A 19,338-nucleotide genomic window follows, 5' to 3' on the forward strand; every position below is an offset into this window, starting at 1 on the left:
CCCATCGCAACAGGTTATCCTTGCCGTCAGTGGGTAACCGCAGCCCATCCCACCTAGTCCAGCTCATCAACGAGCGACTAACAATCCTTGTCCCTTAATGTGCACATCCCCTCCCGTGACGGGTTCTACGGAGGGCGAACTAGGGTGTGAAGCCACTCCCGCAAGTGACTCCACCACAAACACAACATACATAGCCTCACAGCTGTCACAACACCACAACCATCACAACACAACCACACCAACACCATCACCACAACATCTGTACTCCGATGATCAGCAGCTAACGACAATCACGATACAATCAAGTCTTAAATCAATGAACAGTAAACTGAGTAGGAAAACCCTACTTTAGCAATCAACAGCAGTACGGAAACCGAACAATCAGAAAGGCTCCTCTATGAAGTCTTCATCTATACAATAACCATATAGCACAATTACACATTGTACAATTCCCCCTATTCCCAAATTCCACATATACAGTAAACCCTACAAGATCATAAATGACATGGGGAATGAAACTTACCAACGGTAGGATGAGAGACTACACACAAGGATTACGACGGTTGCACACACAATGAGATTAGAGGATGATTAGGGAGTGATTAGAGTGATCGTAAAATGATTAGGGTTGAAACGACGTTTTAGAAACTAACTTTGAATATTAAATAACCCTAAACACTCCCGCATCAAACCGCTGAAAATATACTCGCCAGACCGGATACTCGGTCGAGTAAACTATATACTCGGCTCTACTCGGTCGAGTATTCTTCATACTCGGCCGAGTATTCCTCAGCAGAACCAAAACAGGCTACACAACTAGCACTACTCGGCCGAGTATTCAACTTAAGAAAATCCGTAGTATTACAGTCTTCCCCCCTTAAAAAGAACTTCGTCCCGAAGTTCACACACCACCCTAAAACAAGACACCACAAAACACAAAAAGGCTTCCCCAAACAAACATTTATCAATGCAAAAAAAACCACACAAGACACCACAAGACTCACTAACCCGACTCAAAATAAGACAAAACACACACGCGACCATCTCCTACCCCCCTACAAAGACAATGGTTACGTCCCCGTAACTAAACATACCTGATCAAAAAGACTAGGAAAACGTTCTCGCATGGCTTCCTCGAGTTCCCATGTGGCTTCTTCCACATTGTGATTAGACAAAAGTACTTTGAGTAAGACCGTCTCACCATTTCTTGTCTTAGGAACTTTGCGGTCAAGAATCTCTTTAGGAACCTCGGCATAGGACAAGGACTCGTCAAGCACGATGTTCTCCACCTCAAGGATATGCGACGGATCACTCACATACTTCCGAAGCTGGGAAACATGGAAAACATTGTGGACTCTGTCCAAAGCTGGTGGCAAAGCTAATCTGTAGGCTACCTCGCCTATCCGGTCCAAAATCTCATAAGGACCTATAAACTTCTGACTTAGCTTACCTTTCTTTCCGAACCTCATTACACCTCGCAAAGGTGACACTTTCAAAAAGACCTTGTCACTGATGTATCACTTTCATATATACTTTTATAACTCCCTTTATACCATTTTACATACCGTTTCGTGCCTAATATACCTTTTATATGCTTTATTTCAATGAATTGTCGATACTGCCGCTATTTTGTGTTTTGATGCAGAAATGACTCAATATGAGTATGATCAAGCTAGGATTAGCATGGCGGAGACGGCATAGTAGAATACACAAAGCATGGCACGGGAAACGAGGAAGTACGAAGACTAGAAGTGAAAGAAGAGAAGGAATAGCCTGTGAAGCAAGTTCCTCGATCGAGTCACCACTGACTCAATCGAGCAGCTGTCCTCGATCGAGTCACCTCTGGCTCGATCGAGGATCCTCTCTGGCAGACTAATTTCCGGAATTTCCTAAAACGATTATCTTTTGTTATAAATTAGAAACTCGTGTTTTATTGTTAGACTACGTTATATTTTGCTTGATATCTTTTTTGGAAAACTCTCTTAGAACCCTAATCTTTCCCTTGTATGGTACTAATCTTTCCTCATTAATTAATCGTTGATTGTTTTATGTTCATTAATTCTTGTTTTATACTTTCAATCATGTTTTCATCTTTAATCATTATTGTTGTTGTTATTATAATTATGAGTAGCTAATCCCCTCATCTAGGATGAAGGGGATCTAGGTTAATCAAAGGGGAAAATCAATTAGTTGCTATTGATATCGTTAAAGTTGTTGTTTGATTATTGTAATTCTTCTAGTTAATCAACTTGAGGCCTGAGTTATTAATTAGTGTAGCAAATTGATCCTATCGCCGATCGGGTTAGAATTGATATAGGCTGCGATAATCAAATAGAGAGTATCTAATCATAGCGACCGCATGTTAGAATCGATCTAAAAGGCATAATGGAGTCGGCCGATCTTATGACCTTAAACAACTTGATAGATTTAGCAATTGATTGAAAATCCCCGACTGATTGACCTAGTGAACCGTAAATCCTAGACTTTTAATAATATCGTTAAAACCTTCATTTAATTACTTGCAATTAGTTTGTTAGAATCAACACAAAACAAACCCCCCGAAATTGGTTACTTTAGACAGCTTAAATACTCTTAGACTTAACTTTCACCGCCTCCCTGTGGATTCGATACCTGTCTTACTACTAGCTATTCTTGTTAGTCCTGAGATAGATTTACTTTGGTTTGGTGATACAACTTTAGCCTTATCAAATTTGGCGCCGTTGCCGGGGAGGCAACAATTGTTTAGTCTGTTTGTGTTTATTTTGTCTTTTTGTCTCAGGGAACCCAGTTCCTTGAGACCGTTCTCACACTTTCTTATTAGTTCCGTTTATGCCCAGGTCTAATAGGTCCGAGATTATTCCTTTTGATCCTGAACCTGAGAAGACTTTTCGCTACAGACGGAAATTTAATCAAGAAGTGGGTCAAGTAGAAGAGTTGAGTATACTTGACGTCGAAACGGCGAGCTCAACTGAGACAGCCGATCGGTCCTACGAAGAGGAAGAGGACGAAATTCCTATTCCTGAAATTCCAGTTACCACTGAAATTCCCAAAGCTCCCATCATGCCTACTTTAGCCAGTCATTCTGAGCCGACCTTAGCTTCTATCCCACAAGGATTCAAGCTGCCCACTACTACCAATGGAACATTTGAGATTCGGCCATCTTATATCAATTTGGTGGAACGAAATATGTTTGGAGGAACAGCTGCTGAGGATCCTGCGACTCATATGGAGAAATTTGTCACTTACTGCTGTTCTATTCCATTAACAGCTGGAGTGACACAAGATCAAGTTAAGCAGGTGCTCTTTCCTTTCTCCCTGAAAGATGGAGCTGTTGAGTGGTTGAGAGATATGGATATGGATATCTTGCGAGGGAGTTCTGATGGAATTCCTTGGCCCTTGCTTTCTACAAGAGGTACTTCCCGCCTCAAAAGACTAATGCTTTGAGGAATCAAATTACTAGTTTCAAGCAAGGAGCTACTGAAGATTTGAATGAAGCTTGGACTCGCTTCAAGCGTTTAGTTCGATCAGTTCCCCATCATGGTTTCCCAAAGTGGTTCCTTTGCAACCAGTTTTATAACGGGTTGTTTGACGATCATCGTGCCCTTTTGGATTCATCTGCTAATGGGAGGTTTCAAGATAACACCAATGATGGTGACGCGTGGAAGTTGATTGATCAGATTGCTACCCATACCGCCAGGTATGGAAATCTTAGGGGAAGCACGCGAGGTACTGGAGTTGATAGTGCTCTGGCGGCACAGCTGGAGACTATTTCTGCCCAGATTGCTGAGATAAAGACTACCCAATCATTGGGTAGTAAAGAGAGAGTTCATGCTATGAGTCAGCAAGTAGAGGAGTCTTGTGCTAGATGCGGTTTGGATGGTCACGGTGCAGGTGATTGTATGAGCACATTGGAGCAGGTTAATGCCTTTCAGGCTTACAGACAAGGTGCACAAGGTACACCTTTCTCCAACTTTTACAATGAAAGAACGAAGGAACATCCGTTCCTTCAATGGTCTATTCAGAATGTGCAAAACCCGCAGCAGTCACAACCGCAAAAGAATACTTGTATCCCTCCCAACAATCGCGGTAATCAACAACAAGGGGATATCAAAGGCAGAATCAAGGAGGCCAGCAGTTTAACAACCAATATCAACAGCCTCCTCAGCAAACTCCTCAACAAATTCCTCAACAAGCTCCAAATAATGAGATGGCAGAGTTGCGCAATCTTTTGCAACAAACTTTGTCGATGCGTGAGGCGAGCGGCTCAAATTTCTGAGCTGATTGCCCATAACAAGATGCTAGATAATCAAGTGGCTCAGATGGCACTTCAAAACCCATCAAAACAGGCCATAGGTCTTCCTCCTCAAGGTAAACAAGCTCATGAGCAAGCTAATGTTATTCAACTGAGGAGTGGTACTTCTTATGTGAATCCCGACCTACAAAGCCTTGAGAAAGACGTGCCCATTATTGTTGACGAGGTCCCTTATATGCATCCCAAAGGATTGGGTAATTTGGAGCTTAGTGATGACGAGAAAGAACCTGACGAAGTTGAAACACGAGCTGACGATAAAAGTAAAAAAGACGAAGAAGCTGAACCTGTAAAGGTTCCTCGATCGAGTCAGAGGCGACTCGATCGAGGATCCAGCCAGCTCGATCGAGTCACCCCTGGCTTGATCGAGGATCCAAAATCGACAGCTGACGGTGTTTTAAAAGTTGCTTCTAAGGATAAGCAAGCCGAGCCCATAACTATTTCACTACCTTTTCCTCATCGACAACAAAAATCCAAGCTGGATAAGCAGTTCGGTAAGTTTATGGTGGTCGTGAAGAATCTACAGGTAAGTGTCCCTTTTACTGAATTAATTACTCAAGTGCCGGCTTATGCAAAATTCATGAAGGAGATTTTGACAAGGAAGAGATCCTTTGACGCGGTGGAAACTATTGCTTACACTCAGAAGTGCAGTGCCATGTTGCCAATTAACTCACCACCGAAATTAAAGGATCCAGGAAGTTTTTCTATCCCTTGTCAAATTGGTCATCTTTCTATTAGTAAAGCTCTTTGTGATTTAGGAGCTAGTGTCAGCGTCATGCCGTATTCTATTTGTAAAAAATTAAATATGGGTCCGTTGACAGTTACTAATATGACACTGCAGATGGCCGATAGAACTGTTAAGCACCCATTGGGTGTGGTAGAGGACGTTCCCGTTCGAATTGGGAAGTTTTTCATCCCCGTTGATTTTGTTGTCATGGACATGGCTGAAGACAACCAAATCCCTATCATCTTGGGCAGACCGTTCTTACATACTGCGGGGGCGGTTATAGATGTTAGGCAAGGGAGATTGACCTTAGCTGTGGGGGATGATATGATTGTTTTTAACTTGGAAAAAGCATTGAAAAACCCCATGATAGAAGAGACTTGTCATAGTATAGATGTTGTTGATTTTACTATTGATGAGTGTCTTCCTATGTGTTTGGACAGGGATCCTCTGGAGATTGCCCTTGTCCGGATCCACCGTGATCGACGGGTTCATGGAGTCCAGAAGTTCATCAGATTGAGAGGCTTCTAACTGGAGAGGAATGCCCACATCAGAAGGTATACAGTTTGGGTGTCACACCTAAGGTAACTGAGGTAAAGAAACCTGAATTAAAACCCCTTCCCTCTCATCTCAAATATGAATTTCTTGATGATTGTGAAATGAACCCAGTGATCGTCAATGCTAGCCTAACTGAAGGTCAACTATCTGCTTTGTTGACTGTTTTGAGAACTCATAAGAAGGCAATTGGGTATAGCATTGATGATCTCAAGCGTATTAGTCCTGATTTTTGCTTGCACCGAATTCATCTGGAAGAAGGCCACAAGCCTAGTGCACAGGGTCAGAGACGACTAAATCCTCCAATGCAGGAGGTGGTAAGAAAAGAGGTACAAAAATTACTTGATGCTGGTATTATTTTCTCTATTTCTGATTCTAAATGGGTCAGTCCTGTCTAAGTTGTACCTAAGAAGGGAGGTACTACAGTAGTAAAGAATGACAAGAATGAATTAATTGCTACTAGACTTGTTACAGGGTGGAGGATGTGCATTGACTATAGGAAGTTGAACACGGCCACTAAAAAGGACCACTTCCCACTTCCTTACATTGACCAAATGTTAGAGAGATTATCATGTCATAGTTATTTCTATTACCTAGACGGCTACTCCGGTTTCTTTCAGATACCCATTCATCCTGAGGATCAGGAAAAGACCACTTTCACTTGTCCGTATGGTGTATTTGCTTATAGGAGGATGCCCTTTGGTTTATGTAACGCTCCTGCTACCTTTCAGCGTTGTATGATGGCCATATTTTCTGATTACATAGAGTCTATCATGGAGGTCTTTATGGATAATTTCAGTGTATATGGTACTGATTTTGATATTTGCTTGAGAAACTTGATTAAAGTTTTGCAGCACTGTGAGGAGAGCAACCTTGTTCTCAACTGGGAGAAGTGCCACTTCATGATTACAGAAGGGGTGGAACTCGGTCATTTGGTGTCAGGTAAGGGTATTCAAGTGGACAAGGCTAAGGTTGAGGTAATTGAGCAACTCCCGTACCCGGTTAATGTCAAAAGTGTGCGTAGTTTTCTTGGTCATGCAGGGTTCTATCGCCGCTTTATTAAGGATTTTTCTAAAATTGCTCAACCTCTAACTCAGCTTCTTCATAAAGATACTCCTTTTGTGTTTACTGACAAGTGTATTCAAGCCTTTGACAGGATCAAACAAGCACTTATCTCTGCTCCCATAATCCGATCACCGGATTGGAGCCTTCCTTTTGAGATTATGTGCGATGACAGTGACTATGCAGTTGGAGCTGTTTTGGGGCAGCGGAAGGATAAGGTGTTACATGCCATCTACTATGCAAGCAAGACTCTCGATGATGCACAAATTAACTATGCTACTACAGAGAAGGAGCTTCTTGCAGTTGTCTATTCATTAGACAAATTTAGAGCTTATCTTGTTGGTTCTAAAGTTATTGTTCACACTGACCATGCAGCTTTAAAGTATCTTTTAACCAAACAAGAGGCTAAACCTAGACTTATTAGATGGATTTTATTATTACAAGAATTTGATTTAGAAATCCGTGATAAGTCTGGTGCTGAAAATGTTGTTGCAGATCATTTGTCCAGATTGAGATTCTCAGGAAGAGAGATTTTGCCCATCGATGATTCTTTTCCAGACGACCATCTTCTAGCTATAGCTGCAAATACCCCATGGTTTGGAGATTATGCCAATTATTTGGTAGGAGGTACACTTCCTCTTGACTTATCTTATCAGCAGAAGAAGAGATTTATGCATGATGTGAAGAGGTACTTCTGGGACGATCCTTATCTGTTCCGAGAGTGTGCCGATGGTATATATAGACGATGTATCCCAGAGGGTGAGGTACGTGCCATCCTTTCTCATTGTCACTCTTCTTCATATGGTGGTCATCATGGTCCTTCTCGGACATTTGCTAAGGTAATGCAATCGGGTTTTTATTGGCCTACTATCCTTAAGGATGCTACTAACTTTGTCTGTTCTTATGATGCTTGTCAAAGAACTGGCAATATCTCGCAAAGGCATGAGATGCCTCAAACTGGGATCTCCGAAGTGGAGATTTTTGATGTTTGGGGCATTGATTACCAAGGGCCGTTCCCTACATCTTTTGGGAACCAATACATATTAGTAGCTGTAGATTATGTTTCTAAATGGGTGGAGGCAATTTCCACCCCCACTTGTGATGCTAAATCTGTTGTTAAGCTGTTTCAGAAGACTATCTTTCCATGGTTTGGAGTGCCTCGCGCAGTGATCAGTGATGGAGGCAAGCATTTCAATGAGCGTCATCTCAATTCTCTCTTGAAGAAATATGGCGTTACACACCGAAGAGGATTGGCTTATCATTCTCAAACCAGTGGACAAGTAGAGATTTCCAACAGAGAGCTGAAACAGATCTTGGAAAAGGTAGTAAGCAAGAACAGAAAGGATTAGAGTCGGAAGCTCGATGATACTTTGTGGGCTTACCGTACTACTTTCAAAACGCCGATTGGAACCTCACCTTACCGTCTCGTCTATGGCAAGTCCTGTCATTTACCGGTGGAGCTTGAGTACAAGGCTATGTGGGCCATAAAAGAGCTGAATATGGATCCCTCACTGGCGGGTGAGAAACGACTGATGCAGTTGAATGAGCTAGATGAATTTCGACTGCATGCCTATGATAGTGCTCAAGTATACAAGGAGCGAACGAAGAAGTGGCATGACAAGCATATCTTGCAAAGAGAATTTTATGTTGGTGAGAAAGTTCTCTTATTTAACTCTCGTTTGCGCTTGTTTCCAGGTAAATTGAAGAGTAGATGGTCTGGACCCTTCACTGTTGCTGATGTGAACAAATTTGGGTCAGTTACACTGAATTCTGACACAGGAAAGACCTTCAAAGTGAATGGGCAACGCTTGAAAACATACTATGAAGGTGCTTTCGTGAGAGTAATAGAGGCTCTTGACCTCTTCCCCATTGATTCTTCTTGCTGATAAAGAATTACGGTCGTGCGGGACCGCAAAAACCAGCGCTACCGAGAGGCAGCTCAGATTTTGTAAATTATTAGTTTGTAATTAGGATTTTAAATTTAAAGCTTGTTGTTGCTTCTAAGTTTCCTTGAACTTTGAGAGGTGAGGAGAGGGTGCTTGATGTGCTTTCAAGTATCTTTTGCAGGAATTTTGACGGGATTTGAAGCTATGAGTAACAAATGACGAAAGAAGAAGCCACAACCTACTTCCTCGATCGAGCCAGCTACGACTCGATCGAGGAACCTATCAGCTCGATCGAGTCAGCTGCGACTCGATCGAGGAACCAGTGAAGAAATTAAAAAAGTTTAAAACGAAAGTTGGGTAGTCAGGAATTTGGTTCCTCGATCGAGCCAGCTGCGACTCGATCGAGGATCCAAAATAAACCCGGTTCCGCATTTTGTTTTTACCGGTTTTGTGTTTATTTGCTCTTACTTCTTCCAACTTCCTTCTTCTTTTTCGTCCCTTTTTTTTTTCCTGCATAATTCCTCCTCTATCACTCTTTCTCTCTATATTCATCATAAATCATCATCAAATCTCACTTTTCACTTGTGTTTAATTGCTTATTACTTGTTTGCATCATCCTTTTGTGCTTATTTTCTCAATTCCATTGCTAATCTTGCTAAGGTATGTCACGAATTGCCATTTTTGTCCCGAAAAGTTCTGAAATTTCTTGCTTATAACTTGAGTTTATTGTATTGAATCTTTCATTGCTAGTATACAATTGCTATTTCCTTGCTTTATAGCCCCTTAATTGTTGAAATTCATGCCTAATTTGCTAATTTGGGAATTAGGGTTCTTCAAAATCCGGGTAGAAATTATGCATTAAATTGGTTAGAAATTGTGTTCTATTGCTTGGAATCTTCATTATTTGATACATGCTCATGTTCCCCTACGTTTTTGGTTGTTTTAATTGTGATTTTGAGTCTTAAAACTTGATTTTTGAGTCCCATTTATGCCAAAAACGGGACTGTTTTTATGCTAAGGTTGAAGTTTGATTTTCTACTTGCCTTTATGTAGATAATGTCGACTTCTAGGCAAGGAAATAAGAGGACTCGAGAAAGGAGAGCCCCGGTTCAGCAACCCGAGGTGATTCCCGAAGAGGTTGTGTCTTCGGAGGATGATTTGTCTCCTTTGGGCGATTACCCATTCATCGAATTCCGTGACAAAGCACAGAAGGACAAGTTTGAGTATCTGTTAACTAAATCTATGAGTGCCACTCGATGTGTTGATAGGAAAATTTTGCGCACATTGAAGATTGATGACATTATGTATGGCATGTTCAATGAGATAGGATTAGAGGGTCTTTTCACGCTCCACGAATTATCTTACCCTGCTTTAACTCTCGAATTTCTGAGCTCATTTACTTACTTTCCCAGTGATCATCTTATCAAGTTTCGCTTGCTTAATGTTGAACTGTCCTTAACCTTTGACCGTCATGTCAAAATTCTGGAATAGATAAGCATACTGACGGAGACTTGTATGGTGTTGGTGGGCTGTCCGCTGTTCGCTATTTTCCATTGTTTACCGGTTATGCGGATGCGGATGTCAGTGCTATGGCTTTGTTGGACGTCCAACACGTTTGTCTTCGTATGTTCTTGAGGTATTTGAGCTATTTGTTGTATGGCCGACACGACAAGAGCAAGACCTCCACTATTGAGGTCTTAATCCTTGCTAGTTACTTGAATCCTTATCGGGAGGAGACATTCCAATTCTCCCCCCTGCTCTTGTGTGCTCGGCTTTTGATAGGATGGTTGGGAGGTATGGGAACCTTGACTGTGGTGCTCTTGTCACCAAGATTGCTAGGGCTGTTTGTGATTTTGAGGGTGATGACCCATATGAGCCCATGGATGACCATGAGCCACTTGTTGATGATGACCACCTCCGTTATGAAATTTCTTATATTGACATCAAGAATGGGAAGGACCATTCTTTGGAGGGTCCTAAGGGCGAGTCTTACATGCTTCTACCTTGCGCCCGTTTACCTGCTGTCGACCCCCTTGAGGAGAGTACGGCTGTGGAGCGACCCCCACCCGTTACTTATCTGATTCCTGAGGACCTTCTGGTCACTTTTCCTGGGTCTAGTACTACTACCACCACCGGCGGGCGCCGGCGACGTTGTCCACCCACTACCCATATGCCTGGCTCATTTCAGCCTGCTCCTCCTCCACCTCCTTCAGCCTATCCTACTTCGGGCTATGCTCCAGGTTACCATTTTGATCCAGTTATAGAGCGAGAGGTGAGGATGCATACGGGAATCAACACTGCTTTGACAGAGAGGAGGATGTGGGAGCAGATGGAGGCCATGTCTCTTGCTTCAGGGAGCCAGTATCGGGGTGTGACACCTACCTATTACACTACCCCGGGCAGTTTAGTACTGCCTACGGTGCCTTGGGCCGTCCCTTTTACACTCCAGTCCGCCCCTCTCAGCCTACTTCTGTTTTTGCGGAGGACGCCGGTGTTCCTTGCTCCCAGAGAGGACCGTTTGGTCAGTTTAGTGCTTCTACTTCCGCTGCTGTTGCTCCAGGAGGCAGCCGTGGTAGAGGCCGTACTAGAAGAGCCACCCGTGGTCGTGGCGCATCTTGCGTTCCCGATCCTGAGTTGATGTCCCTTTATGCCGAGATTGATGATTTTGATGATACTGATGACGCCCAGTAGTGACAGCTGGTTACTACATCCCCCTCTTTCCAGCTGGTTTGGGGGAGGCTTCTGCACTACAGCTGGTATTATCTTTCTTGTTTTGTTTTTATTGCATTTCCTTTTTACCCTCTTCCCTTTGTTAGTTGTGTCCCATAGGTTCTTTGGATTTACGTGTGATCGCTATCTTTGTAGGCGTCACAATGAGGACACTGTGACATTTAGGTTTGGGGGAGTGTGTTTATTTCTGTTGTGTGCTTTTATTTATTGTTGTGTGAGAAAAAAATTCAAAAAATTCAAAAAAATTGAAAAATTATAAAATCCAAAAACATGTTTTTACTTATTTTTATTTATTTTTGAGTCGAGTCTTGGTGAATTGTATAGCAATGATGATAATCTGCTTTGTCTTTGCATTTGAGTCTCATTTAGTTGTCCATGTACATTGTTTTGACCTGTTAGCTATGATGAACAAAGCTCTTTACTCAAGTCTTGACCGTCATGATATGCCTTATGCCGAGTAGACTTGACTTTATTTTGTTGGTAAACCACTTAAATTTCTGAGGTCTTTAGAGCTTCCTAGGCCGGGAACATTAATAAACCGGTCTCATTGTTATTTAGGCTGATGAGTGTGGTCTCCTTGTGGAATATGTAATATCAAACTGCATAAGTGTGACATTAGTTTCTTAGCTTTTGCGCGTTCATATGATTAAGTACATGAGGATAGGCGGTTCTTTTTGTTCAAATAAGCCTTACATTACCCAGTTTTATTAGCCCGTTTGAACCATGTAGCCATTTTATATCCTATTTCTTAGCTACATTCTAGAATTTGCTTACCTTTTCGGGACAGTCGCAGTTGTTTGAGCCTTGTTATTATAGCTACTTTGGTTGGGTTGGGACTTTTATTGTCATGTGGGTACTAGCTATCTTTTTGTAGCAATTGTGTGACCTCTTATGTCGAAAAAGAGAAGTATTATGAAGCAAAAAGAAAAAAAAAGAGAAAAAAAAGAGAAAAAAAAGCTTCGAAAAAAAGAATTCAGAAAAGAAAAAAAAAAAAGAAAGAAAAGAAAGGAAAAGAAAAGAAGAAAAAATGTTTGCTTCATTCAGTTTTGTTAGGAGGTCGTGTGTGGTAATTACTGGAGTCTAATGCACATTTGGAGAGCCTTTACATTTCTCTTATATGTTGTCAAAGTTGAGATTATTTCTCCAGTTGGATGTTTGTTTTATTTCTTATTAGATTTGGCTATTGGTCTAGCGCTGCGACTACCGTCTGAGCCTCACATTACCCATACGTGCTTTTGCACAAGCCACTTCTATACCCATGCCACTTTACCACCTTTCTGTCCTTGATACATGTACTTGGTCTGTTTTGTGAATGCGCATTAGTTGGAGAATCTCTTATCACATTAGATTGCATGCATATCTCATAAGTTGAGTGAGAGTCTTATTTCTTTCTATCTTACATATATCTCACCCATTATGAGTGCATGAGTGAAACCGCGAGAATCCAACGGAATTGTCTTGCAAGGTTGAAAAGTATTTGGCTGAGTCTCGGTATCATGTCACATCTTGAGTAAGAGCTGCGTTAGTCTATTACCCGTGCTTTTGAATTTGTTTTATTAGCACAACTTTGGTCATTACTTTGTTATAGATATGAACAGCTGAGACTTGTATGTGCCTAGACATTTGCTCTGAGTTATTCATTCACCATATGTTTGCTGTTCTTTGGTTGGTCTGATTGCTTTGCTTGAGGACAAGCAAAGGTTTGGTTTGGGGGAGTTTGATGTATCACTTTCATATATTTTTATAGCTCCCTTTATACCATTTTATATACCGTTTCGTGCCTAATATACCTTTTATATGCTTTATTTCAATGAATTGTCGATACTGCCGCTATTTTGTGTTTTGATGCAGAAATGACTCAATATGAGTATGATCAAGCTAGGATTAGCATGGCGGAGACGGCATAGTAGAATACACGAAGCATGGCACGGGAAACGAGGAAGTACGAAGACTAGAAGTGAAAGAAGAGAAGGAATAGCCTGTGAAGCAAGTTCCTCGATCGAGTCACCACTGACTCGATCGAGCAGCTGTCCTCGATCGAGTCACCTCTGGCTCGATCGAGGATCCTCTCTGGCAGACTAATTTCCGGAATTTCCTAAAACGATTATCTTTTGTTATAAATTAGAAACTCGTGTGTTATTGTTAGACTACGTTATATTTTGCTTGGATACTGCTAGAAAACTCTCTTAGAACCCTAATCTTTCCCTTGTATGGTACTAATCTTTCCTCATTAATTAATCGTTGATTGTTTTATGTTCATTAATTCTTGTTTTATACTTTCAATCATGTTTTCATCTTTAATCATTATTGTTGTTGTTATTATAATTATGAGTAGCTAATCCCCTCATCTAGGATGAAGGGGATCTAGGTTAATCAAAAGGGAAAATCAATTAGTTGCTATTGATATCGTTAAAGTTGTTGTTTGATTATTGTAATTCTTCTAGTTAATCAACTTGAGGCCTGAGTTATTAATTAGTGTAGGAAATTGATCCTATCGTCGACCGGGTTAGAATTGATATAGGCTGCGATAATCAAATAGAGAGTATCTAATCATAGCGACCGCATGTTAGAATCCATCTAAAGGGCATAATGGAGTCGACCGATCTTATGACCTTAAACAACTTGATAGATTTAGCAATTGATTGATAATCCCCGACTGATTGACCTAGTGAACCGTAAATCCTAGACTTTTAATAATATCGTTAAAACCTTCATTTAATTACTTGCAATTAGTTTGTTATAATCAACACAAAACAAACCCCCCGAAATTGGTTACTTTAGACAGCTTAAATACTCTTAGACTTAACTTTCACCGCCTCCCTGTGGATTCGATACCTGTCTTACTACTAGCTATTCTTGTTAGTCCCGAGATAGATTTACTTTGGTTTGGTGATACGACTTTAGCCTTATCAGTCACCTACTGCGAACTCAATGTCTCTGCGGTGCAAATCGGCATAACTCTTCTGACGGTCTTGAGCTGCTCTCATCTTTTGCCGAATTATCTGGACTTACTCCACCATATCCTGTACCAGCTGTGGCCCTAAAACCACAGCCTCGGAACTATCATCCCAACAAACTGGACTTCGGCACTTCCGACCATACAAAGCCTCAAAAGGTGTCATCCCGATACTCGTATGATAACTGTTGTTGTATGAAAAGTCAATCAGGTCAAGTCTGTCCTCCCAGCTGCCCCCAAACTCCATGACACATGCCCTCAACATGTCCTCTAAGGTCTTGATAGTTCGTTCTGTCTGACCATCGGTTGCCGGATGAAAAGTTGTACTCATCTTCAAGGTCTTACCCATTTACTCCTGTAGTTCTTGCCAAAACTTGGATATGAACCTCGCATCTCGATCAGAAATGATATCTTTGGGTATACCATGTAACCGTACCACATGCCTCCTGTAACCCAATGCCAGCTGCATCTTAGACCAGGTACCTTTCATAGGAACAAAGTGAGCTTGTAATACTCCGTATTTATGAGTCTTTGGGTACTCTATCGAGTAGGCCTTACTCTGTCGAGTAAGGGTGAGTTGCGTTTTAAAATAGTTTATGACCTGTTGGGTACTCGATCGAGTAACTAGGATACTCGATCGAGTAAGGGGGCACTCGATCGAGTACCTTAGCTACTCGATCGAGTAGCCGGTTTACGGGGAGTTATTTCTCGGGTTTTGTTAATTATGCGATTAAGGTATATAATCTTTTCCGTCATTGTTCTTAAACACTTTTCAAAACCAAATTTACTGTCAAAGAGAGAAAGCAAGTACGTTCATCCCTTTAATCGCATTATTAGCAAATCCCGGAGTTTGGAAGATCGGTTTTCATCGTTTGTTATACCGTTGAGATCCTTGCGTCGAGGGTAAGATCTATGTACCCTTTTTACTGTTTTTCCTTTAAGTTGGTTAAACCCTAATATGGGGATTTGGGGGTTTTGTGTAGATTGTGATTTGGTAGTGTTTATGTGTTTGTATGATAGGAGGAGGTTTTGTAGAAGAGGCTTTTTGATACAAAATTTGTTGATACCGTCTCGATCATTGTTGTGCTTTCCAGGTAGGATTTCCTACTCAGCATTAGTCCCATAATGGGATGATTGTTGATGTGTTGAGATTGATTGTTTGCTATAGTAATTGTATTGTGACTACCGTGATTGTGATTGTGATTGGTTGTCTAAGTTTCTCGGCGTGTCCTCGGGAGAGGGGTCACTTGCGGGAGTGGCTTCACGCCCCGGTTTCTCCTTCGTGGAACCCGCCACCGAAGGGATGTGCACATTAATGGACAGGGTTATCGCTCATTATGAGGAGCGGGGATTTAGTGGGTGCAGTGCGGTCCCCCATCTGGCGGGCTGGTCCAAAGGACGATCGGTGATTGAGATTGTTGGGATTGATGTGGTTGTGTGTGTGTGACGGTTAAGTTGTCTGTTTATCTTATTGTTGATATATTGAGTTGTGTGATTAGTCTTGACCTCGTTTAAATGTTTTAAAAATCGTGGTGATCCATTCGGGGTGGTGAGCGATTATTGAGCGGTATGATATGACGTGTATGGGATAGGCGGGATGAGTCATCACGTGGCGATTAGAAGTGTTCATTTGTGTCGACGATGTTTTATAGCTTTGATAGTTTTAGCGATGGACCGTCCGAGAATCTTGTATTTCTTTTTATCAGTTTGGAATTGCTATGTAATCACTTTAAACTTTATTTACTTTTAAAGTTGTTTCGTTATTGTCTTATGAATATCATGCCTCGGGTAACCGAGATGGTGGCATCCTTATACCTGAGTGGTCCTGGTAAGGCACTTGGAGTATGGGGGTGTTACAAATGGTATCAGAGCAACGATCCTGAAACCTGTAACCAATGAACCCAATGAATATAGAGAGTCAATTAAAATGAACCCGGGGTAAAGGTTGTAGGAGCTAATGCAAAGACTTGGGAGACTTCCTAAAGTCGCGAACTCGCCCTACAATTTTGAACCGGTCACCATGGGATATGAGTCGGGATCGCTATGTGTTTATCTTGTGAATTGTGTACCTATATGGTGATGTGTGGCATGAATCAGTGGATGTATGTATGTGGAGAAGGGGGAATGTGTAGAAAAGATGGTGATAATGTGATTTCGTATGTTGTTGATTGAAAGCATGTTGCACGATAGTTGGTTTACAATGTTGGTTGGAATTGTTAGAAGAGTGTATGAGAATGATGAGTAATGTGTTGGAAATGGATGAATTGATTGGAAAAGATGGGGTAGCAATTGCATGAGAATATGAATTTTGTGATTATGAATATGTTTAAGTGACGAAGTGTATTTGTAATGTTGTTGTATTAGTAACATGGAAATAGGATTTGTAATGTATGAGAATGTTGTGTTACGAAAAGTTATAAAATTTAAAGTATGCGGTTAGTACATGACTAATGAGTTAAATAATATATGTGCATGATGGATGTTGTTGCTTGATTTTTGAAAATAGTAACATATGATTATGAATACTGGTTTTATGAGTTTTGGACTGGTTTTGTTTGCTTGGTTGTTGTTTAAGTTGTTTGGAAGTAAAATCAAGTAGTTGTTTTTTTTTCTTTCGATTATAAAGAGGTTGTCTTTAAATTGTTATAACTTGAGATTCATAAATGATTTTGATGTGATTCCAATTGGAGGTGATAGCTTGTCCTTTTACGATTCTAACGATAGGTCACACGCCCAAAACGACCAAGTAATGAGTGAGTTATGACTGTTTTTTCTGGACAGTCTTGAGAATTGGGGTACTCGATCGAGTAACTAGGATACTCGATCGAGTAAGGGGGCACTCGATCGAGTACCTTAGCTACTCGATCGAGTAGCCCTGGTGATTTGTTTTACGTGCTTCTGATCTTCACCTACTCGATCGAGTAAGTCCCTTACTCGATCGAGTGGCCTGTACTCGATCTAGTGACCCCTGTTTTGGGTTATATGCTTATCTTTTGACATTCGTGCATATTATGTTTAATTCAAAGTTGTTATTTTACTTCTTATTGCATTGTTTTACATGTAAGTTGGTCTTGATTCGTAAGTTACCCAATCTTATAGGGTGGTGAGTGGCACCTTATGGTGAGTATGAGTTTGGTGGGAGGAGATGAGCTATATGTGGTTGTGCTGAGAAGTGGAAAAAGAAAAAGAATATTGATGAGCTGATTGAGGCATGGTGCAAGTTTTGGTGAGACGTGGTGAGTGATTTATTCGCGAAATTGAGTGATGTAAAAGTAAGTGAAAGTGGGTAAGGGATGATGTGGGTCTAAGGAACGTGAGAATGAAAAGATTGAAAGGAAGGTTTGAATAGTGGCAACTTGAGATGTGTAAAGAATTATGGAGTGAGATGGTTAGGAGTCGTGTGGGTTAAGAATATACACAGTGAAAGTTCGTTTTAAAGAGGTTGAGAAGAGTAGTATATAGTGAACTTTATGGAGACATGTTGCGAGGTGGATTTGTAGACAGTGAGTGAGTTTGGAAGATTTGGTTTATTAAGAGGTGAAACTACGTGTGATTTCTTTGGGCATTTAACGGCATGAAATGAAGTTGTTTAAACAGTGAACGTTGATTTTGTGAATAGGTTAGTGACAAGTGTGAGCGATAGCATAATAAGAGAAGATCCATGGTAAGAAAGAGTGAGATGATATCGACATTAAATAATGGGATTTCAGCTTTAGCGGAATGAGAAGGTAACCGGAGCACTAAAGAATTAGATAGAAGTAATAAGGAGTTGAGCTATTAAATGGTATTGTTGAATGTGAAGAGAAAAGAAGAGTAAAAAGTAAGCTAAGGAAAATTTTCACCGGAGTTATGTGATATAAAGGTAAGGAATCATCGAAATGTGTGATATTATCATGAGGATGTTAGTTAATGGTTATATGGGAGTTTCAGGACAACATGATTAATAATGAGTTTCGAGGAATTAAGGGAGTAAGAGTTGGTGGAGTATTTACACGATATGAGATTTTTGGTGGAAAGTTAGATGACGATACAATTAAGATAGTATTGGGAATAATGTTGAGGTAATTTTGTTGATGGGTTTGATGTTCTTTATTTGGGGATGTTAACCAAAGATAGGAGAAAACCCGTGTTGTTTTGATATGAGTGTAAGAGGTTTGATATACGAGCAGTGGTGGTATTGTGGTGTTGTCACTAGTGGTTAAGGGTGATGATAGATAAGAAAGACAGCAGTCCTAGAGAGGTTGATTTTACAAAGGCCGGATTGATATGTATGGTTGTAAGGGAGTATAAGATGTGGTTATATGAAGTGAACGCTAGTGGTTGAATATTAATGGTATGGCATGAGGTGATGGTTATGCGAATGGGAAAAATATGTTATGAGGGGCATATGAGTTAAGCTCGGGCGACAGGTAACCTTTATCGAGTGGTAACTTACGTGATCAGGATTGACTAGTTGGATGTGATTATGGGTCTATGATGTGTATAAATGTTTGGGTGAGGTTCTGACCTCACGAGCAGCGGTATGGTGTGATAGTTATAAAGTTGTTATATGAATGTTTGTGATATATGTAGGGTACGACAATCTAATGGAATGAGGCTAAAAAGGTAATAATTTGATTGATTTGGCATGGCTAGTTATAATTTTATGTGTATTGATAACACCTGCGTATTCCGTGAAATGGTAGAGATGATGTTCATGAGGTGCTTATCTGTTTATCCATATAATATGTTGCGTTGTGATTTAATAAAGTGCATTTGAGTAAGTTTTTCTTGCCTGAGAAATTATGCTGAGTCAGTGTTTATGGGTTTGAGTAAGTGGTGATGTCTATCGGTGCGGTTGTGGTGCCTCGGGTGGTGATCCGGGCACGGTACTTCGTGTTGTGATGCGATTATTTTCGCACTGCGGTGCGGTTGTTGGTGACGGTGTTGTGATGCCGTCACCGGTTGTGGTGGAGTAGGCGGGATGATTATGATACGAGTTATCGAAAATGCATACCAGTTATACATAGATTGTTGTTTTGTTTGCTGTTGTTCTTTGTGAGTTTTGGTTGAACATGTAGATTGTTGTTTTGTTTGTTGATGTTTCTTACCAGTTTCAACTTGGGTGTGAGGGTAG

Source organism: Silene latifolia, chromosome 8, assembly GCF_048544455.1.
Source record: "Silene latifolia isolate original U9 population chromosome 8, ASM4854445v1, whole genome shotgun sequence".
Classification (NCBI taxonomy): Eukaryota; Viridiplantae; Streptophyta; class Magnoliopsida; order Caryophyllales; family Caryophyllaceae; genus Silene; species Silene latifolia.